This window comes from Equus asinus, chromosome 10 (assembly GCF_041296235.1).
Source record: "Equus asinus isolate D_3611 breed Donkey chromosome 10, EquAss-T2T_v2, whole genome shotgun sequence".
NCBI lineage: Eukaryota > Metazoa > Chordata > Mammalia > Perissodactyla > Equidae > Equus > Equus asinus.
The window spans coordinates 68,478,518-68,501,500 of NC_091799.1; the positions used below are offsets into that span (position 1 = coordinate 68,478,518).

General features: G+C 44.8%; 1 long non-coding RNA gene across 3 annotated transcripts; it reads right to left on the reverse strand.

The window, feature by feature from the left end:
* Positions 1-290: 290 nt before the first annotated feature.
* On the reverse strand, positions 291-4,710 carry LOC123286070 (uncharacterized). 3 transcript variants are annotated; one of them, XR_006528290.2, is made up of 3 exons: positions 4,592-4,710; positions 1,852-1,985; positions 291-413 (listed from the first exon to the last, which is right to left on the reverse strand). It is a non-coding gene; the product is annotated as an uncharacterized lncRNA (long non-coding RNA). The 3 variants fall into 3 exon arrangements; XR_011506474.1 differs by having other exon boundaries at positions 293-420; XR_011506475.1 differs by lacking the exon at positions 291-413 and adding an exon at positions 427-1,307.
* Between the last annotated feature and the right edge of the window lie 18,273 nt (positions 4,711-22,983).

Sequence of the window (22,983 nt, forward strand, 5' to 3'; positions counted from 1 at the left end):
CATTGTCTTGGTGATGGGCATCTTGTGCAATGGTAAAATGAACCTGGCTTGGTAACAAAAGTAGAGGAAAATATAAGCTGTATGGGAGTGATGAAGAGGGAGAGGCGACTTCCCCACACAGCACTTTGGTGGGGAAGGCACTTTGGGATTTGGGGGAAAGAGCATTCTGAGCCTTAATTTTGGGCCCTGGGGTGTTATTTTGAGATGTCTATTAGACATCCAAGAGAAGATGGCGAGTAGGCTTGTCTTAGTCAGCTCAGGCTGCTATAAGAAAATAGCATAGACTGGGTGGTTGAAATAACAAACATTTATTTCTCATGGTTCCAGAAGCTGGGAAGTCTAAGATCAGGGTGCTGGCAGATCCAGGGTCTGGTGAGAGCTCACTTTCTGGTTTGCAGACAGCTGTCTCCTCACTGTATCCTCACATGGAAGAGAGAGGAGGACAAGCTCTCATGTCTCCTTAATACCAGCACTAGACCCATTTCTGAGGGCTCCACCCTCACGGCCTAACCACCTCCCAAAGACCCCACCTCCTAATACCATCATGTTGGGGGTTAGGATTTCAACATATGAATTTTGGGGGGACACAAACATTCAGTCCATAACGAGACTTTTGGAAAAACAAATAAGGCTGAAACCCAGGGGGGAGGAGAGGTATGATTTTGGGAGTAATTTCCACATAGTACCATGTGGAAACCATGAGATGGGAAAACCATGGGATGAAAGAGTTTGTAGATGGAGAACAGAGGAGGCAGGGCTGAGCTCTGAGGCACTGCAGCACATGGAGACTGCTTAGAACACAAGGAGCCAACAAAGGAGGCGGCACAGGTGTGCTCACTGAAGGAGGAGGCTACCCAGGAGCCTGTGCCTCAGGGAAGTCAAGAAACGAAGGGTTTCAAGGAGGATGGAGTCGACCTGAATGCCACTGAAGGTAGGGCAAGATGAGAAGGGAGATGTGCCACTGGATGTAGGGATGGGTGACCCTGATGACCATGATAAGAACAGAGGAGCAGGGATGAGGAAGCCAGGTGAGACTCTACCAAAAGGGGTTTCCGAGGTGGGGAGGTGGAGAAAGCGAAAAGAGATACTCTTCCCAAAAGATGTCCTTTCTCTCTGTTACAGGAAGGGAGGCACATTGGGCCATAGAAACAAGGTGGAATTTGGAGTCAGGGGACTTGAATCCTAGGATGGAGATTCCTCAGCTGGACGATCTTGAGTAAATACTGTTCCACATCCCAGCATCAATTTCTTCATCTGCAATGTGGTTCCACAATATTGCCTGTTCCACAGGGTGTTTTGTCTTTGTTCTGGTTTTAAAATATTAATATACCTTTTAGGTCTTTGATCTCAGAAACTGAGCATAGCTTCCCTGCCCAACAGATTTTCCTGAGGAAGAAAGAGCCAACTCACGTACTCGTATCGTAGGAATCAAGATTTAGTTACTCTCTTAGAATATATCCCCAATTTGATCATGAGGACTTCTTAAAATTCCATGAAAACAGACACTGCATAATACGCTTAGAAACTACTCATTCGGGGCCAGCCCTGGGGCCAAGTGTTTAAGTTTGCACGCTTCGCTTCAGTTGCCCAGGGTTTCACCAGTTCAGATTGTGGCCATAGACATGGCACGGCTCAACAAACCGTGCTGAGGCAGCATCCCACATAGCACAACCAGAAGGATCTACAACTAGAATATACAACTATGTAGTGGGGGCCTTTGGGGAGAAGAAGGAAAAAAAAAAGAAAAAGATGGGCAACAGAGGTTAGCTCAGGTGCCAATCTTTAAAAAAAAAAAAAGAAACCACTTATTCATTTATTCATTCATTCAACAAATAGTAACTGAAAACCTACTATGGCCCAAGCACTCTTATTGGCACTGGGGTTACTGCGATGTCCACACCAAGTCCCCGTCACATGGAGTTCCCACATAGCACGGGAAGGCAGGCAATAAATAAGGACGCATATACATCAAGTAGAGACAAATCCTATGGAGAAAAATAAAATAGATTAAGTGGGAGGGAGGTGTTATTTCCCGTAGGTGACTGTGGAAGTCCTCGCCAATTAGAGGATGTTTAAGCAGAGACCTGCAGGCAGTGAGAGAGGAGCAGCATAGGAGAGGAAACCGCAAGTGTCAAGACCCTGAGGAGGGAATGCACACAGGGTGGTCAGTTAGTCTGGGGCTGACCTTTCCTTATGACTCATATTTGGTGTCTTGTGACCCTCAGAACTTCCAGTTTCACAAACTGTTATTTAGAGAAAGGAAGTAAAGTCTAGTAAAATGATAGGTTGCTATCATTTGACTAAGAAGCATTGCAATCTCTTTAAAAAGTATATAATTGCCACTCCTTCCATATGGCCTTTTGAAGTTTGCTAATGCAGGACTACAGTATTTCTCATTCTCTAGTAATCCCTAGATGTCCCCTCCCTGGCCTATCACAAGGTCCCTCCACCCCCATCAATGTATCACAAAGTCCACACCCCTCCCGATGCATAAGGCAGTTCTCAGGCGCTGAGGGGGCATGTCTTAGGATATGTGGGGTATGTAAAAGAGAGGCTGTCATTTTGACATGTTAAGGATCTGGGCTGTGGTGTTCACCCAACTTCTAGACACTTCCTTCCCTCCTTCCTGCAGTGCAGACCTCATGGTAAATTCTGAGGCTGTCGTTTTTTTTCCACAGAGGAGTAAGCAAGAGGAAGGTGGTAGAGGGTTGGAGGTGGACACAGGTCACGTGACCTTGCAGGGCATTGGGAGGATGTTGGCTTTCCTCTGAGAGATGCCTAAAATTGCAACCTATTCTTGTCTTCTTACCTGTGTATCCCAGAAGCAGCACTGATAGAGGTCATTGTCCCTATGCTACCCAATTATCAAAGCTTTCAAATCTCTTGAATCCTAGTCTTCCACTTCACCTAACTAGAAAAATCCCAACCCTGGGTCAATACTATACTTTGCCTCCTCTGTGTCTGATGCAGTGGTCTGCACTGCAGGAGAACATGACACAATTGAGTAGGTTGAAGAAACACCAATCTGTCTCTCTATAAATATATAATATACAGTCACCATACAATTTATTGCTCCAACTGGGACATTGTTGAGAGTGAACGGATACTACGAATAATTATACCAGGACAATAGGCATAAACCAGGACTGTCTTGGACACACCAGGAGTAATGGGCAACCTGCTTATAAACAATTTTACATAACCAAAGGGAAGGGAAGGACAATTAGACCAAGAATAATTCCAAATCTTTAGGCCCATGTTGAACCCACCTATACTTAGCAGACACCTTTCATCCCATTTCACAGAGAAAATTGAGGCTCCCTGCGCTTTGCCTTATAAACTTGACACATGCCTAAGTTCATCCACCTTTCCTCTCCTCTTGTTCAGGACAAATCTCCTCTTGTGTCTGGACCCTGTTCTCTCCTGCCTCTTCCAGGACCCGCTTCTAGCATCGCCTCTCTCTCCTGTAATCGCCCATCTCTCCTTCTCTATTTTTCCCCATCTGAAAGCAAGTTGCAATCCTAAAAATCCCTTTCCTGATATTATGTTCCCTCGCCACGCAGTCTACCTTCATTCCTACTCTACCTAAACTCTTTGAAGCACCATCTGCACATGATGTCTCCTCTTCTTTGTGTCCCATTCATTCAGCGCAGTATAATTTCTGTTTCCTGCTGAGTTATTAGAGCCACTGTCATCAAGGTTAGCTTTATCCAAGTGGCCAAAACCACTGGACGATTTTCATCTTTATCTTACTTGAACTCTCTTGATGCCTTTAGCATTCTTGAGCATTCCTGATGAATTCTCCTGTATCCCTCAGCCTCCATGAAACTAGACTTCCCTGGTTCTCTTGGTGCCTCTCTGAGGCTGCTCATTTGTCCTCTCCTCCATGGTCAATTGCCACTACTACATTACGATGAACTAATACCGTATGAAGATATAAAATGCTTGGCTGTTCCTACTTCCTGCAGATGGCACCAGAGACACAGGATCATGAGGGAGTGGGCCAAGAAGGGGCTGTGGAAAAGCTGGTGATGCTCTTTACTTCTGACTTGAAAATCCTCGCTGCTCTTGATGAGGAGGAGCCACGTGGCCGTGGGGTCTTTCAGCCTACATTTTTTTCAAGTCTCACCCAGTTGTGGGGCAAAGGTAAGACTGAGTCGCATGTGTAAATTGCGTAAGGCGGATGCCAAATGCAGCAGTGAATGGTTCTTTGGAAAGCAGAGTTCAACAATTTAAAATCAATTTTCTGTTCTAAGATAGCCAAAAATAGTTTCTTGTGGCTTCTCGTATTTCTTTAACTAGGGTTACTAGAACGTGGCTTTGTGTTAGAAATGCAAGTTTGGCAGAAACGTGTCCTCCCCTAACGAGGCTTGGTGCCTGTTGGTATTGTGTCTGAGCCCCAGGGGCTGTCAGCGGGGAAGGGTGGCGGTGGCAATCTCTGAGTTTCTAGTTGCTGAGAAGTCCACAGGCGTCCTGTGAACACATTAAATGGCCACAAACTACCCTGGAGCTTTGGGGCTCAGCACAGGGCTTCCGTGTCGGGTGTGACTCCATGCGGGTCCTGTGGGTGGGCTTGTGGGGAGCAGCTTACCACTCAGAGCTGGCTGTGTGGACCCCTCATCACTTGGTGGGTGGCTCACGTCAAAGCCCATGGCCTGAAGAAGACTCTGTTCTGAGCACAAAGCAGGAGACGAGGCAGTCAAAGTGAAGGGTTTACCAGTGTGGGAAGGTTACAAGACTTCCCATTGTGGCTGCAGACAAGAGCCGCCTTTGTTGCTCTGTTACTGAAAGGCCTCTGTACAAGTTCGTTTGTCCAAGGCATTGTGGAATCTCAGAGCTGGCAGGGACCTCAGAGACCAGCTAGCCCAGCCTTCTCATTTTTTTTTAATATAAGGTTTGCAGTGCAGATGGTGGTTTGACCCTCACAATTACAACAACGTATGTGATTTCAAAATTTTTTACATTCCTTCAATGTTAAACTATTTGTCGCTGACAGCAAAATAAGACATGATAACACGAACGTCTTTTGAAGCTAAATTCCTCATGTGTGTATCACACCTTAAGCTTTCGGGTCATCCCCCGTTCCTTTATTAACCCTTTGCCAACTGACTCCTGTCCACACTGCCTGCAGGAACCGTTCTGCCGGCATTCCCAGAGCCCATTCTCACGCTGGAGCCAACAAGCTCTTCCCAGGCACACTCGTTCCTTGAAACTCTTCCCTCTTTTAACTTCAGAGACCTGCACTTTCCTGGTCCTTCTCTCTCTTTGACTATAAGCCAGACTTCCAGTGAATTTAGGTCCCATGACCAATCCCTGGATAAACTGAAATCAAGGTTCAGGATGCTCCTAAATTCCAAATCTCTGAGCTGAGGTCTAGATTCTAGAAGTAGGTGTAAGATAGGCCATCAGCCTGACCCACAATATTGTCCTATTACCAGGGTGGCTGAAGGAATAGTTTGAGATACTAATTTACAGTTTCTGTCTTTGTGGGCACCGTTTCATTTGCCGTTCAAGGAGGCAGTTATTTTTGTGCCTGTGAATGCCATTCCCATAAGGGTGTTGGCTTTTTGGAACACAAAAGCTACGGTGATGGGCAGGCTCTGTCCTCTTCCCCCTCCTGCCTCCCTCTGCAGAGCCCAAAGCAGAGCGGAGAGAGGAGATTCCTCTCCAGACTGAGAGATTATCTTAGACTGGAAAGATGGGGATGAGAGAGAAAAAAAGAGGGGGGACCACCAGGTGGGGGTGGGGTGGGGAGGCTGGCCAAGGATAGAGGAGCTGCATGGAGCTGAGCCTGTCCTTGGACCTCCCAGCCTCCACCTGAGAGGACCTGCCCAGTGCCTGTGCTCTCAGACCCAGTTCACTCTGTTTGTGTCAAGAGAGGACTTTGAATCACCAATGACATGATGAAGTGAGGTCCTCACTCGGCCCCCAATTTGTTTCCTCACAATTCCTAGGACACTCATTACTCAAGAAAGGGGTGGAGAACTAGACACAGAGTGAGGGTGCTGCTGGTGGGGAAAAGCCCACGTGTTCTTGATGGGGATAAACTGAACAACTTGAGAAGTTACACAGACTCCTGACATTCTGAGACACCACCCTCCTCCTTCTCAGAGCTCTTTCTTTTTCCTCTTATCCCTGGAACAGCAGTTGCCTCCAGAGGAGGAAAGAACAGAGCTGGAAGCACCAGGGCTTTGTGTCCTTTTTCCTCCTGGGCTCTTACACCACCTCCGTTGATTCATTCTTCAAAGTCCAGCTCAAATACCAAAAAGGGCTCTTCCTCTCCTCACGTTCATCACATGTGGCCTTTTGTTCTAGTTAAGGCCGTTTTAGTGAGGTGCTCTTCCTTGCAAACAAACTAGTGTGGTAGAGTAATATTTTTTTAAGAGAAACAAATCTCTGCCTCCCTCCATACCCAGCTATTTCCTTTTCCTCTTGGTCTTTGCGAATCTTTGAACAGCATTCTTCAAGGAAGGGATAGCTCCTTTGCTTAACGGCAACAGGAATAGTTAGCAGTCCAAAATGCTGCCAACCATCGTGTGCCAAGTGCATTACAGGGATGATCTCATTTAACTTTACAACATCCCTATGGAGGTAGGTACTATACCATGTCCATTTTTCAGGTAATAAAACTGAGGCACAAAGGTTAAGTGACCTGCCTTGCTGAATGGGGGAGCTGGGATTTGAACCTCTCACCACTCACCCAATAGGAGTTACAAAGCCTGTGTGAACAGCTACCTCCCTGAATGACGGGCTGTGACCTAAACTGCTCATTAGCTGTATTCTTCTTCCCTCCCTTCCTTACAGTTATTATTTGGGCCTTGGGGGCTCTTTGACCTACTAGGGGAAAGGGGACTGAAAGACCTTAGGCTCCTGCAGAGTCATACTGGCCCCACTCCAATCCTCCTCTGGTTCGCAAGTCCCCTCCGCTCCCCCACCAAATACACCCCGGCTTCAAAAGTATTAGGGGAGGGTTCTCTTTCGGGGTAGACTCTCCCATCAAGTGTATATCTTCCTATGAGTCAAGGGACAGCAGAAGACATTTGCACTTTCAGACTTGGAGAACACTTCCCCTTTTCCACTCTGAGTAGCCGTCTTGAAATAGTTGCACTGGGGCTAGATAGAGCTCTCCTCTGGCCCAGATGGAAGATGCTGCATGTGCTCCAGGCCACTGTACTCCTGTCAGTCTGGCACAAGCTTTGTGGGTCTTGCAGGGTAACAAGGGACCTCCTGGTTGCTGGAGGTAGTTGATTCAGCTGCTGTGATATTGTGACTTACAAGAAATATATATTTGATCACCACCCACAGTTCCTGGCTCAGAGCTCCCCAAACCCTTGAATTTTCCTAGGTGATAAGAGCCATAAAGGTGCCTTTGGTTAGGTTAATAGGTGACTTTTGCACCCCACCTAAGGATGGGGGCTGGTTGCCAGGGAAACCAACCAGGTGATTAGAGGCTGAGAACTTTCAGTCCCACACACCCGACTCTGAAGAGGGGAGGGAGCTGGAGGTTGGAATCAATTGCCAATGGCCAATGATTTAATCAATCGTGCCTATGTAATGAAGCCTCCATAAAAACCCAAAGGACGGGGTTCAGGGACCTTCTGGGTTGGTAAACACATGGAGGTGCTGAGAGAGGTGTGCCTGGAGAGGGCCTAGCAGCTTCTTGCCCCTTCCCACATTCCTTGCCCTGTGCATCTCTTTCATCTGGCTATTCCTGAGTTATATCCTTTGAAATAAACTGGTGATCTAGTAACTAAAATGTTTCTCTGAGTTCTGTGAGCTGCTGTAAGCAAATAAATTAAACTCAAGAAGGAGGTTGTGAGAACCTCTGATTTATCGCCAACTGGTCAAAGTTCAGGTAACAGCCTGGCTTGAGACTGGCATCTGAAGCATAAGTGTGTGTGTGTTGGAGGTGGGGGCGGTCTTGTAGGACTGAACCGTTTACTTGTGGAAACTGATGCCACTCTGGGTAGATAGTATCAGAACTGAGTTGAGTTCTTGAGACACCATCCTGCTGGTGTCCGAGAATTGTTTGTTGGTGTTGGGAAGCAGCCCTCCGCCATCCCCCTGTCCCCCCACCCCCACACATATTGGAAATGGGAGCAGACACCTAAAAGAGCTGGAATTGCACTGCTCCCTTTACAAAGATGTTCAGCTTTTTAAGAAATTCAGAATCCTTGACAGACGCCCTAAAGAGATCCTGGACTCTTAGATAACTTCCTAGAACTCAGAGCTCTTAATCTCGGCAGGAAACTCTAACGAGTCTTTGTTTTCCCCTTCTTCCTTTGTTCTGTTGACTTCCCAGGAGACTTGAAGCATCCTGAGATATTCTTCTAACTACTGGTATTTCTGAAACTAGCAGTGACTTCTGAGAGTCTGCCTCATTTTTGAACTTCAACTCTTGCTGAGGTCACAGCCATTGCCTCAGAGAAATTGGCTCAAATTGAAACATCTTTAAACTAGTCTGGGAGTAGGGCAGGTTCCATGAGAATTCTTAGCACTCCTAGATAGCCCCCTTAACGTGGCCAATGCAAATCCCAGTCTATATCTCAGATTTGCAATAGTGGTAACTTTATTTTTGAACAATCAAACTCATGATTTCATATCCTATTTTGCTGAGTGGCTAAAACTCCATCTTGGTCTCTTCAGTGTCCCTCCCTTCTTACCACTCAGCAACGGACTTCCTGGGTTTGGGGACAGATAGCCAGGAGAAGTTGTCAGAGTGATAACACTGGTGGGTCCTAAAGAAAGGCAGGGCCCCATGGAAGCAGTACAATCCCCACATCTAGATTTATGGGCCCCAGAAAGACAGTAAGACCCCAGGAGAGAACATGTCTGTGTGGTTAGTCTTGGCAGCCAAGGCCCTACCCAGCCTCACAGAGAGTAGCTACACTAGGGGTGGGCTGAGAACATTCAAAGTGGCTTGGGAGAAACAGAAAAGGTTGCTGGCACCTGACAGGGCCATTCAGGTGGGAATGAGGCTGGCTCTATAGAGTCTGTGTGGACTGACATCCAAAGACCACATGGGGGGAGGAACGTCTCATAGGGCATCAAGAGCTGATAACTGCCACACTCTTTCTCCCAGCCATCTCTGTCTTGGCACTACATAAGTCCCATGGAACTTCAACACAACTTAGGGGTGGAAGATGCAGGGGAGAAAACCTCAGTTGACTGAGATACAGTTTTGCACCCACAGCAAATTGGGAGGTCAAAACAGAAACCAAGTTGAGTTTTGGAAAAATATAGAAAATTGTCATTTATGCACACCTGAATTCGTAGAGTTGTATACTAGCTGTAGTGAAGTGTGGATTTATCAAAAGAACCCAAAAGAATCTCATGGAAACAAAATTCAGGAAGTACACCTGGGCTTCATGGGAACAAGAAAGCCAATAGCCAGCTGCTGGCTATGGCTCTGACTGTCCCTTCTAATCAGATTTTCTCTGACACATGGTGCCAATCTCCGTCTGCAAAGACTGAGACAGAAGCAGTTGCTTATCTGCTGACTCATGGTATCTCTTCCTCCATAACTTTGGCGGACATGGGTCTTTGACTGGTGCTCACTAAGGAACCATCTCCACATGACTTACGTGTCATGTGACTGCCACAAAATCATTGCATTCTTAATATCTCCTGGTTGATAGTTTGAGAAAGGATTAACTCTGACACTCTTATTCCCCAAGGTCACACCCTTTAGACCTAGAACTCTGACTCTGGTCCAAACACATGGGGTCGGACGGTGAGGGGTCACGTAAATCAGACGTGGCTGCTTAAGCCGGTCACATCATCAAAGACTTATGGGTCAGACAGTTTCAGAAAAGAGAGTTTTGGATCCAGCTTCTAATTCACCTTTACTAAAATTAGTGCTGTATATGTTTTATATGCCTCTCTATATTGTAACTTCCTTGAAAGCAGGGGCTCTAATTCATGTCTGTTTGCACCATGACATCTTTAGTGTGCCTTTTGCATTTGGAAGAGTGAAAGGAGCATTTGTTGAATGAAGGCACATCTCTATATTCAACTTCTGTTCTCTGTATCTTAATTTTTGAGTGAACAGTCTTCAGGTTAATACATGAATAGAATAATGTTGCTTGGCCCTGGCAAGTGAGTGCCAGTCAAAATGACTAGATTTGAGTGTGACCCTTATGTGGGCAGGTTTCCTGACCAGACACTGTGCAGAAACATCCTTAGAGTCATCATATTTAGAACTGGGCTTTCCCTAACTGAGGATCTTAATTTTTCATTATTCTAGAGCCATCTTAACTGCTACAGAAATTGGCTAGAAACCACAGTCTTTGAAGCATTTAAGTGACACATAAGAACTAATTTAAAGTAGAGGAGTAAGTGGCATTCTACAGGGAGATAATTCCTAGTCTCTTTTTGACACTTGGAGCGATTTTTATAAATTAAAAGCTCCAAGTTTATTAGCAATCACCACCCTGATGTTAGTAAAGAAATTCAAACCTTTCGAGTTCCTCTGTGCGCTAATTAAAAGAGCTCTATTTAAAGGGCAGAGCTGTGCTGATGCCAACGATGACAAATTAGAATCATAAAATTTTGAGCCTGAAGGGAATTTACAGATCATTTAATCTAACCCTTTCACTTTATAGGGGAAGAAATTGAAGCTGGCACAGGGTAAGTGACTTGTCATATAGCTAGGGGCAGAGCCACAACTCCCACCCATCCAGTCCAGGGTTCTTCAGCCCCAAGAAAATCATCACTACTATGGGCAGTGGCAGGGTGCTGGAGATTACTAATAGGGATAACATGAGCCATTTTTAGCAGTATATATGGCTAAGCCCACAGAAGGAAAATAAGACAGTCTTCCATCCTGAAGGAAAAATAAAAGATGGCTCATTCTTAGGAGTCTGTGTCTAGCCAGGGATGCTCAGAGACTGACCAGAGAAGCCCAGTGGGCCTGGCTGGGCTCCCAGGTATAACAGTGAGTAGAAGAAGGCCTAACCTTATAGGAGACTTTTAGAACTTTCTCTGTTGGAGTTTGCTTTCAATGAATAAAGGAGGTTGGTCCTCCCAGGGCATGTTGGATGTTTGTGCTGACTTATTTCATACTTGTAAGTTTTCTTCTTTCTCGGAGTGCTCTGGATAAAGTTACTTATCTCTTGAATAAATGTTCAACTTCAGTTTGATAAAGTATGCACTGTTGATATCATAGTAAAACACTGTAGAGATTCTTAAGAATAGATTTGTACGGCAAAATGTGGCTTTCCTTTCCAGGTGAAGTTACTCCACTCAAATGATACAGCATGAGTAAGACAGAGTGAGTAGGAGCTGTTTTATAATGTTAGGCCTCTTCTCCAGACTTCATCTTAGGACTTTGTATAACGCAAATACTTTAGCAGAGAAGTTTTGTTTTTTACATTAATCTTAAAAATAAGCTTCTACACTTATGATATATCATCTGTAGAACACATTTGGAAGAAAGACAATACATAAAAAGGCACAATATAAAATTACCAAAAATATTACATTATGAAAAGGCAATTCCAATTTTCAGTGAAAGCAAACAGTTCTGAAATCTTTTTTGAAATACTTTCTTTGCACAGTTACCAGACTGGTCTTTATAAAACACAGAACTGATATGTCTCTTTCCAACTGAAAACCACTAATGCTTCTTCACTGTCTGCAGAACAAGGTTCAACCTTCCTAGGATGGTTTGTAAGGCCCCCCGTGGAATGGGTCCCTGCCCACGGGCATCCCGTTGATCAGTCAGCCACTTGCTCCCCAAATGTTTGTTGAGAATTTCTTGTCATCTATGCGCCCACAAAACAGAGTCAAATGAAACCAAAGCTTCCCTCCAGGGAGCACCTCTCAGGAAGTGGATACCCAGCCAGAAATCTGGAAATTAATCTGGATTGTCCTTTGTCCTCCACTTTTCCCTCCTCGGATAGTCCTACTTTTAAAATGTCTCTTGAACCCACCCACTTCTCCCTCTTTGCTTCCCTTCACCCTGGCCATCCCTTTGAGTCCATTCTCTGCATTTCAGCCAGAATCATTTTCTAAATTGTCGTCTGATCATGTCATTTCTCTGTTTGATCTCTTTATGGCCCTTTTTGGATAGTCTGAACTCTTCAACTTGGCTTCCAAAGCCATCATTTATTCAGTGCCTACATGTGCCGGGCACTATTGCAGGCACTGAGAACTGAGCAGTGATCAAGACTCACAAAAGCTCCTGACGTCAAAATCTCACATTTTTGGGGGTGGTGTGGTATTGGGGCTGAATAATAACAAGGAAAACAAATAAAGAAGATAATTAGAGATTATGATAAGGGCCTTGAAAGGAGTAGCCAGCCACTGGTGTGTGCATTTGCAAGCATGTGTGTGCGCACACGCACTTTAAATTGAAAGTTTATGGAAGGCCTTTCAGATGAATACAATGGCATTAGCCTTCTGACTGTCCCCTGGCCTTTCACACGTCTGCAGCTTCTACCTTTGCCACCTGTCCTTTCAAACCTCTGTAGCTTCTACCTTGGCTGCCCACTCCTCACACTGTGCTCAGGCAGAAGGGACCTGTGGTTCCTTGCAGTTAACTCTTTCTTTCTCTCTTATCTCTCTTCTCTTTTTTTCTCTCCTCTTCCTCTCCCCTATCCCTCACCAACTTTTCCTAGAAACCATTATCTTCCTTGAATCACCCTTACTCCACTCCCCTTGACTAGGTGCATCAGTTAATATTTCTCAGTTAATAAGCAAGCAACTGTAATTGCTTGCTTAGCAGTCTATCTCATTCACCATTGAATCCCCAGAACCAAACACTTGGTGTGTTTGTGGATAGAGTAAGTGCACATAGGATGGGACACTTATATCCAAGGAGAGACGCTTAATAGGTAGATTACTCCTTCTCTCCTACCCCTGCTGGGCCCCAGATAAGCTTCTGTTGTACCAACTTTCTAATATCATTTGGATGTCTCTTCTTTCTGAGCAGCTTTCTCTGATGGATTGCAAGCCCTTTGTCTTATTAATTCCCTACCTCCAACTCCTGGTTGTACTTGGCACACAGTAGGTGGTCAAAAACTCAAAAAACCCACAAAACCAAAATCAAACAAAAACTCAGAAAGATGTAGTTTGGAGGAAGGAATAGGAACCAATTCTAAGGTAGGTAAAATGAATAAAATAATCACTCTCCTGGGAAGATGACAGAGAAACACAAATGCTTCCCTTCCATGAAATGTATTTTACCCACCTTACTGCCAAACTGTGGCTTCCACCCAACGGTTTCACCTTTCATGCAAGCACACAAAACCAGGAAGTTGCTCTGATCTTTGTTCAACTTGCTTTGCTACATGCATATGATGCTGAAATCCCCCTTTCCCTTGCTGCAGGTGGAGATCTTTCTTTTTCTAGCTACAAGTCTGACTTGTGCTTCTATTTGCTTTTTATTGTTATTTTGAGGCACTTACTAGGGGCCACAAAAGTGGGGGTCAATTTGCTGGTATGTGAGGACAGAACTGGCTTCAGGCTATCAGACTAGAAGTTTTAAACTTGCTTCCTTGTTTTTCCCCTGAGGCAAAGGAAATTTCTAGCCACCAGCTGGGACTGGAATTGATTTAGTGCCAGAGAGGTGAAACGTGGGAAAATATATGGATATTGTTTATGAATGTTACTTAGTCATTCTCAGCAGTAGAGTTTATGATTTAGAAAACATTTCCTGGTTTTGAAAACTTAACAATACAACCTCAAAGTCTGTCAAAATTGGAGTGGGGGGATTCAGTAATGGGAAGGCCAGGAGGACCAACATGGATAACTAGCGGGTTTGTAATTGCTTGTTTCAGCTTTATGACCATATCTCTACATTCTGCTTTTCTTGAGTTTACTTATTAATGGCTGTTTTTAACTAGAGAAAAGGGTGCTTACGCATATCTGAGAAAGTCCATAGGGATCCTATTCATCTCTGAATCAGCTTCCTTTCTTGGTAAAAGCAGTGGACTAGTGGTTGGGAATGCTTGGTTTTTGTCTTACTCTGCTTCCAACTGTTGACTCTACAGAAGTCCCTATGCTTCTCTAGGCCTGAACTTACTCAACTGTTAAATGTGGGTCTATTAGGTTAGTTTAGTTTGGTTCAATAAATGCTTGCTTGCTTGCTACCTACCTATCTTAGGTTCAGTTCTCTAGAGAGAGGCTTAGGCAGGGATTCCTGTGCAAGTGAATTACTGAGTGAGCACTGCCAGCAAGGAACAGTAAGGAAGTCAGGGAAGCAGGATAGGGCAGGGGAAGAAGCCAAGCAAAGATGTTGTTACAGCTGATCTAATCTCAGCCTGATCCCAGAGAAAGCTCTGGAATATGAATGGCAACACTGAATTCTACATACTTCATACATCCCTTTCAACCCAGTTTTTGTATAGGTAACCCTCCAGGGCAGGGGGTATAGCTTCACTGGAATTTGTCGATAATGTGGTTAATCAGCTGGAGGATGGGTGTACATGCCTATTACAGGGGATCTAAATGGGGCACCAACAGAATCTGTTATACACAGTGTGCCAGGCACTGTGATAAGTATTGGAGAGACAAAAGTAGAAGAGATATATGGTCCCTGATCATAGGAAACTCATGGAATAGTGCAGAAGATAGAAGAATAAACAAGTCGTTTCAATACAACATGATAAATGCTAGGATAAAGTGATGCATAGAGTGTTGTAGAAACAAAGAGGAGATGCAGACATTGCAAGTTCCTCAGGAAGCAGACTCTAAGATGGTGATTAATATGCAGGAACTTTATTTGGGAATGTTTTTGGGATCAACATTTGAGGAAGGGAAAGGAAGAAAAGAGAAGGGAGCTGGATTGCGAAGAGAGGGGAGTCAACCTGCAATGTAGTCTCAATGGAAACCTCAGCTGAACTTGAGGGGAGTTCTGAGGACGCTGGGGGCTATCTGCCAGCAGCATTCATATCAGCAGTGTAAAAAGCCCTTTATTCCTGAAGGGTGGTGCATCATGGACTCTACCACAGTCTACCCCTTGCATCACCCGGATCCTCTTCTTCATGTAAATCCAGGGAACAGTGCCTGGGTGATAATCTTCATGTTCCTCCTTCTCCGTTGTAGATCCCTTTACCCTCAACTGACGTCTCTGCTGGTCTCAGATGGTGTGATTCAGACTTTCATTCCTGAGGGGTCTGAGCTCTTGTCAACACGCTCTTCTTAGGACAGGGTGACTGCACTTCTGTATTTACTGCCAAAGAAGTACCAAGAGGCATCCAAGGGGACCACATGGGCACCCAACATATGCCTCTGTGGACTCATTGTGTAACAATTACCTGCCAAGTTGGGGATGACTCCTGTCTGCTAAGGAGACTGAAATGTTCAGGCAGCAGCTATAGCTTATGGTACAGAGGGAATCTTGTCATGTCCCCTGATGGAAGCTCTCCCCTTTGAAAACTAAGGGCTTTGAAACCATAGATTTATGGTTTATGGGAATGGAAACACAAATACCTCAAGTGGGTCACTGAGAGTGATGGTGAGCAAGGCCACTTCCAATCTATCCCTTGTTCTCAGATCCATATATTATACCTCCTGGAGACATGGTAGGAATTATACAAAGATCTTTAATTTAAAGACCGTGTAAAGATCTTTCATTTAAAGTGTGTATTATGTTCTGGAGGACAGAACCCCACCCTGATAGGGTATTGCTTCTGAGCTGGTGATTCAACTGTTCATCAGGCTGTTCCAACACTCTATCAGGCCTGCAGTTGCAGTGGTGTAGTAGGTGATAGGACCGGTGGACCCCATAGTCTTAGGCCCATTACCACACCTCCTTTGGAGTGAAGGACGTGTCTTGGACTGATGTGATGCATTTGGCATCCTGTGTTAGAGGCTCTCAGACAGTGGTGCTGGCTGAGGCCCTATAGGCAAGAGAGGCAAATATATACCCAGAATATGTGTCTGTGTTTGTCGAAATGAATCACTGGTCATTCCAAAGAGGAAGAGTTTCATTGAAGTCAATTTGCCACCAAGTGGACAGTTGGTTTCTTCAAGGGAGGGGAACATACTGGGGACTTGGTGTTGGACTCTGTGGGGGGCATGTTGGGCATTCAGCAGCTGCGGCAGCCAGGAAAGCCTTGGTCAGAGGGAGCCCATGCTGTAGGGTGCACGCAGACTCCACTCTTGCCACTATGGCTACCTCATCATGCACCCTTTGTGCCAAAGTAGAGGGGGCAGCTGACAGAGGCTGGCTAATGTCAACTGACCAAGTCATTTTGTCTGCTGGGTTGTTTGGTGCCTGTTCTGTGGTGGCTGTTTTCTGGCAGACATTAACATTGACAAATAGAAATGGCAAGCAATAGGATATATTGGAGTATATGAGGAAGCCATTTGGTGTAAACCTAATTCGGCCTGATCTTGTTTCTCCAAAAGGGCCTGACCGAGGCCGTTGAGCATGCATTGTATATCTGCTTTAGACATTCCCTATGGCAAGAACAAAGGCTCTTAAGATAAAGGTGCAACTTCTCCCCACATTGGCATTTCCTTAAGGATAAGCATCTTTCCTTAGGCTAGGAACTGATTGCTGCACTCACCTTTGACCACCATCTCACCTGTGACCACCCAGCTCGAGACAACAGACTGCCACCCTGCTGTGTTCACTGAGACAGCAGACCTACCTGCTGTTCCCATCAATTGCTGTGCTGACAGAGCAGTCTCGCTACTATTGTAAAAGGGACATTTCGATCATATGTGAAACATCCTTTTTGGGGGTATATAACTACTCTCTGCACCCCAGGCCATGGTCCTCAGATTTTAGCTCAGAATAAACTCTCCCAAATTTTCATTTATATATTGGTTATGGATTATTTTCGTCGACAACATGCAGTATAAAGATCTTCCCACTTCATAGTGACACTCATGCATCTGTCCCAGACTTCCTGTCCTTGCTCTTTCAATCTTTTTCGTTCTAGGCTCCTGTCCATGTGCCCGAGCCATTTGCCACTACCTGTGAGCCTTTATATATGCTAACCTCAGGCCACTTCTCTCTCCATATAAAGCGGATGATGAGGTTTACCACAAAATCCTCTGGGAGGATTTTCCCTCACTAGTGTTTTTCTTGCCTAAGAGGAGCTGTATTAAAGCTTGAGTCCGTTTGTAGCTTGCACCTATATGATGATGCTGATTCAACCATGAACCAAGCTCAGGTGTTTTGCTCCTCCATCAGCTGGTAATAAGGGATCCTCCGTGCAGCCATAGGTGTGAGCTGAGCGGAAGGTGCTCGTGCGAGAATGGTGGTGACATGGCGGTCTGGGCTACCCTTTCATGTAGCTTGCTTGTGCCTTCTGGTCCTCTTCATGCTTAATCCCAGACGTACCACTGCCATCCCTTTAATCTCTTCTTCCACCATCTGTCATAGCAATTGTGTCATGTTTGCCTCACTTAAGAGTGGGTCAGTACATTTTCTATGCTTCTAGGAGCCACCTTAGTAGGGAGTTCACACCATTTCCGAGAGTCTTTGCCAGTGTGTTATATCCTATATCCCTGGAGAGGACTTCCAAATCTATAAACTCTCCCTTATTCAACCTGATGTTCTTGGCCCCTTGACCCATGTGTGTTCTCCCAGCTACAGGCAGTGCTTTCTGGGTAGGTCCTGCAGCTCCTGTAGGGTCTCATCCTTTTCCTCCCATATCAAGCTCAGCATGTCCCTAAACGGGTTACGTGGTGACTTAAACTTTGTTTGTTGTCTAGCGGCCAGCAGGAGAGATGCAGACACATCTTCAGGGGTCACCTGTTACTTGTGGGGAGAGACCTCTGCATCCTCTAAGCAAGGGGCGTGCCAGCCTTACTAGAGAAATAGGCCCCTTCTGCAGGGTTCAGAGGGGTCTAGGGACCTACGATATTTGAATGCATCAACCCAGATGCCCCTCTTTCCTATGTCAGGGTTCCACTCTTTTCCAGCCAGGGCCTTATCCTTCTTAGAGCAAGCCTGTCTTGGTTGGGACTTGAACTTTATTTGGAGCTGATGACTCTGACTCCTGGGTGGAGTCTCAGCTTCCTCTGCCTTCTCGCTATAGGAGGTGAGAAGGACTTTACATGCTACCAGGGAAGCCCTCCGGCTTTCACACTTAGCTTGTAATAGTCAGTTAATCTCTCCTAGGTTTTCCTTATCTTTTCCCAAAGGTTCATTCAAACTTAGCAATAGACACCCAATTGCATTGTCCTCAGAGTTATTATTTGCCCTGTATTTTTCATGGCTTGATATTTCCTACTGGCTAAAGGGTTCCCTTCCGCTGTTACACCAGTTTACTACCAGCAATTTGGGATTAACCCCTGTAGAAATTAAGGAAAGAAGCATTATTGGGTAGACGGAGAAGTCGAGATGCAATTCAGTTTCATCAGAAGCCTCAGCCATGCCTCTTGAGAGTTCTGAAGAGGGACTGACTCCTCAGAGCCGTCCTGAGTTGGGGCGAGAGAACACTGAGCCTTTAGGCCCCACGTTGGATCTGTGGGCCACCTCAGGGAGCAGATGTGGTCTTGGGCAAGGCAGCTTTCTTTGGAGGGTCAGTCCCTGAAGGGAGATGACAATATAAAGTAAAATAGTCATTACGTAATAAATTTATTAACTTAAACTTCTTTTAAAAAGTTTTTCCCTAGCATCTTTTTATGGTGAAAGCTATGTGGAGCTTAACATCATAGAAATTTTCTCTGAGTTAACTCTTCAGTTAAAATTTCAAACCAGCAACCCACAGGGACTACTTTTTCTTGTAGCTGGGGAAAATGACTACTGTATAATAGAACTTCTATCAGGAAACTTATGGGTAAGATTTTAAAAAGTCTTTGAAAACATATAAGCATTCAATTACTGGAGAGAAAAACAGTGGAGGAAAAAAGAGAACAAAATAGCTATCCATTTGATTACTATTATTTCACTAAAATAAAATCATGTGCTGTTTCTAAGAGTTGGTATCTTCTCCAATTTTACCAGCATTTCTTAAATATTCTCACTCTGAAATCTTTTTTTTTCTTTTGTGCTGAGGAAGATTCACCCTGAACTAACATCTCTTGCCAATCTTCCTCTTTTTGCTGAGGAAGATTCGCCTTGAGCTAACATCTGTTGCCAATCTTCCTCTATTTTGTGTGTGAGTTGCTGCCACAGCATCGCCACTGACAGATGAGTGGTGTAGGTCCACGCCTAGGAACTGAACCCAGGCTGCCAAAGTAGAGAGTGTTGAACTTAACCATTAGGCCACCAAGGCTTGGACCTGAAATTTTTTCCTACGTGTAGTTCATAAATATAGAAAAAGTTTTCATGCCCATGTTTCTCTCTCTCTCTTTGTGAATGGCCCTGTTTTCTCAATAAAACACTATGCGATGAGACTGATTAATTGTGATTCTTTCTCTTTCAGGTGAGAGTGAATTTGAGTCCAGGTGAACAAGTGCTCCTTACTGAGCAAAGGCTTCGTATGAATGACTTGCTTTGGCATATAGTGGAACTGTACTATGTTAAGGATAATCTCTCTCTGGTTATTGATAAACATTGTGAGACAACTGGCCAAATCACTGGTGGGATGCACAATTTGCACTTTCAATATGGTATCTATGTAGCAGGCCATGGTGGGCTTGATGTCCCTTACCTAGATGGAGCGCTCCCCAATTTCTGTGAATGTATGGAGGATGTGGTGTTTAACCAGAGGGAGATCCTTACATCCCTTAGATCTTACCCTGGTTTTGAGAAGGTTTGTGAGGTGTCACAAGGGTACAGTGATGAATTTTTTCCAGGGGAGGATGAACCCATCAATTTCTTTAGCTCCAGATCCTGTGTCACCTTCCCAGAATGGAGGGTGCAAGGGGAGGGGCTACTGGAATTTGCTTTGCAGACTGGAACTCAACAAGCCTTTCAGTCAGGAAGAGAAGGAGATTTTGCTGCTTTGGGAATAGTTAAAGGTCTGTTGAAGTCTCATGTAGGAAGGAGTGAAAGTAATACTCGGCTCTCTTCCTTTAGCTTATTTAGTGACAACAAGTGGCACGTTATTCAACTCAGATTCACTGGAAAGTATCTGGACTCCATGATAGATGAAGAAGGGGTGAGGACGTTGCTGCCTTTGCAAAGCAAACTATTTGTATCTGAAGGCCCCCTCTTTGTGGGAGGTCTTGATAACCATAAGGGAGAAGAAGTTAAAAGGTTAGAACTTGCCTGTGTGCCTAGGAAATCTGCTCAAGGGATCTCTTTCAAAGGGTGCATAAGAGGCTTAGAAACCACCCCAGAGAAGAGAGCATTAAAGGATGCCCTTGTTTCCAAAGATATATCTGCTGAGTGTAAAATCAAAAGTAATGAGAATGTAAATCACTCCATAACGACAACAGCAAACCTACCTCAGTCGGAAGTTCCCCTTTCCACTGCCGTTCCTGAAGCAAGCAAGCCTTCTCTGCAAGATGTGAGTGGCTGTTTCTTGGTTCTGAATAACTTGGAGGTTCAAGAAGCTGGGCAAGCCTTACTGGAACAAAGGCATGTGAAGGTGGATGTGGAATTTAAGGATTTGGGTGTACATCATTCTCAAATACTATTTAAAGAAAATGCCTATTCATGGGCTCCTTCAGTTAGATGTTTCCCATGAGCGAGAAAAGGAGAAGGCTTTTACTACATTAGATTTGGGGCAAGGAAAGGTTTGGTATGTCCATGATGGTTCAGGAGAACCTAGGGATTATTTCACGTTTTTGGTCTTTTCCAACAGCAAGAAGGAAGTGCTGTTATATCCGCAAGGACATGTTCCACGTGTGTTATTCCAGTTAATCATCTCCCATACCTTGAGCTTCCTGAAGGAAACTTGCTTCTCCTATTTGAGAACTCTAAGAGAAGACTGACTCCAAATATGATACACGTGTCAGACCCTGACACAGACTCCTCGAGTCTTAGTCTTTCAGTTCTTGGCAACTTCAATTCAGGTCCTGGGTTTTTAGAAAACACCAATGATCCTGGGAGAGCCATTAACGGTTTCACACACGGGGATTTAAGAGGTGGCAATATTTTCTATGTGCACAGGGGCCATCAGAACTCCTGGATCCTTCTGAGAGCAAGTGATGGAGAGCTGGTTAGCAATACAGTGATGCTACGGGTCATGGCTGTTCCTTCGGACTTTGAAGTGGTCAACAGAACTGGTGTGGTTGTACCGCAGAGTGGCATGGTTCTGATTACACAGAGTAACTTGTCAGCAGAAGATAATGGTTGATGCCGTGAGATGGAGACCCACTATACTATCACTTGTCCACCTCAATATTGACAGATTCAGTAGCAGGGGTCAGGTGGCGAATGGAAACAAGTCAGTACCTTTTCTCAGCATTCCATTGATTGGGGTCAGGTCCGCTACCATAAGATATTCAGAGAATTGCAGCTAGAAAATGTAACGGATCACTTTAAATTTAAAGTTAACATAGAAGGGAAAATCAGTGAAGAGCTGATGTTTCCTGTTACCGTACAATAGCTAAAGTTTACACTTCTGAAAAATGTTCCTCTGGAGATCAGTAAATTAAACAGACAAGTATTGACTTCCGATCATTTGCAGGCTGTGACAGAGGGTGTGGAAACAGTTGAGAGGGAACTACATTTTAAGTTACTGACCTTACCTGAAAAAGGAAAATTGCTATGTGGCAATAAAATTCTAAAAAACAAACTTGGTGTTCAGCCACCAAAACATTACAGACTGTAAGATAAGTTATGAGCCACAGGAGAGGCCCAGGGAAGACACACAAGATACTTTTAGGTTCTTGATTGTCGCAAAACACATAGAATTGAAAGATTATACTTTCATAATAAACTTTAAAGCAGATAAGATGCATATTATTGTAACCAACAGGATTATTTGTAAAAGAAAGAGAAGGGAAATTAATTGAAAAGTCAGGATTATTTGCTCAAACCTTGAATAATCAGACCTTCCAATACAAAATCACCAAGAATCCTCAGCATGGGAAGCTGAAACTGATTGACTTTCCAGATTCTCTAGGAAGTCTTGACAATATCACCATATTCATTGATCAAGACATAGTGAACGAGAGGCTGGTGTATGTCCACTATGACTCTGAGGCTCACTGTGATGAATTCCTTCTTATGGCCTCCAGCATGAGACTAGGCCAAGAGGGAATGATGAGGGATCTTGACACGGAGCATTTGTCTACAGAAATCAAAGTCACCATTTCTATCAAGTTAAAGAATGATGAGAAACCAGTGCATGTGGTAGATAAGGCCTTCTGTGTTGTGCAGAATGGCCAGTGCTTATGGACTCTGGCAGATCTCTGTTACCATGACCCTGATTCAGATTTTGATGATGGGCAACTGCTCTACACTCGGTGGGGCATCCCAAATGGGGACTTGGTGTGAGCCAGTGCCCCCACTCAGAAACTCTACCAGTTCAGGCAAGACAGCCTGCAGGAAAGGCATGTGCTCTTCAGGCATCAGGGTGCAGAGTTGGCCTGCTTTGTGCTGTTTGTGACAGATGGCGTCCACTACACATTGTCCCTTCTTGAGGTCAGTGTGTCAGACCCCTACGTCCAGATAGCCAACAACACAGGGATGCTGGTACAGAGAGGAAAGGACAATACCCTCACAGCAGCCAATCTCAGTGTCACCACAAACCAAGATGTCAGAACAGACCATGAGATCAAATTCCACATCGTGTGGTCCTCAAAGCATGGCAGAGCGCTGGTCGACAATTCAGTGTCCCACTCATTTTCCCAGCATGATGGGAAGCAAGGACGTGTGATTTACAGGCATGATGGCAGTGGCAACTTTGATGTGTTCAACGTGATGGTAAAAGTTAGACACATATTTACAAGTGGGTGTCTATGTATGAGTGTACTTGGAAAGCCACCGACATCACACCCAGATTCTGCACAGCAAGACCCTTGTAGTTGAAGAAGGAAAACCAGTAAAACTGAGCAGAGGAAGGCTCTAGGGACGTAGTCGTCCTAGCACCAACCATTCTCACTCTCTCAGAACCACAGAGGAGAACGATCTATTTGTTTGCTTCTGAAAGTTATTTTTGTATTGATTTCTCTCCTGGTATT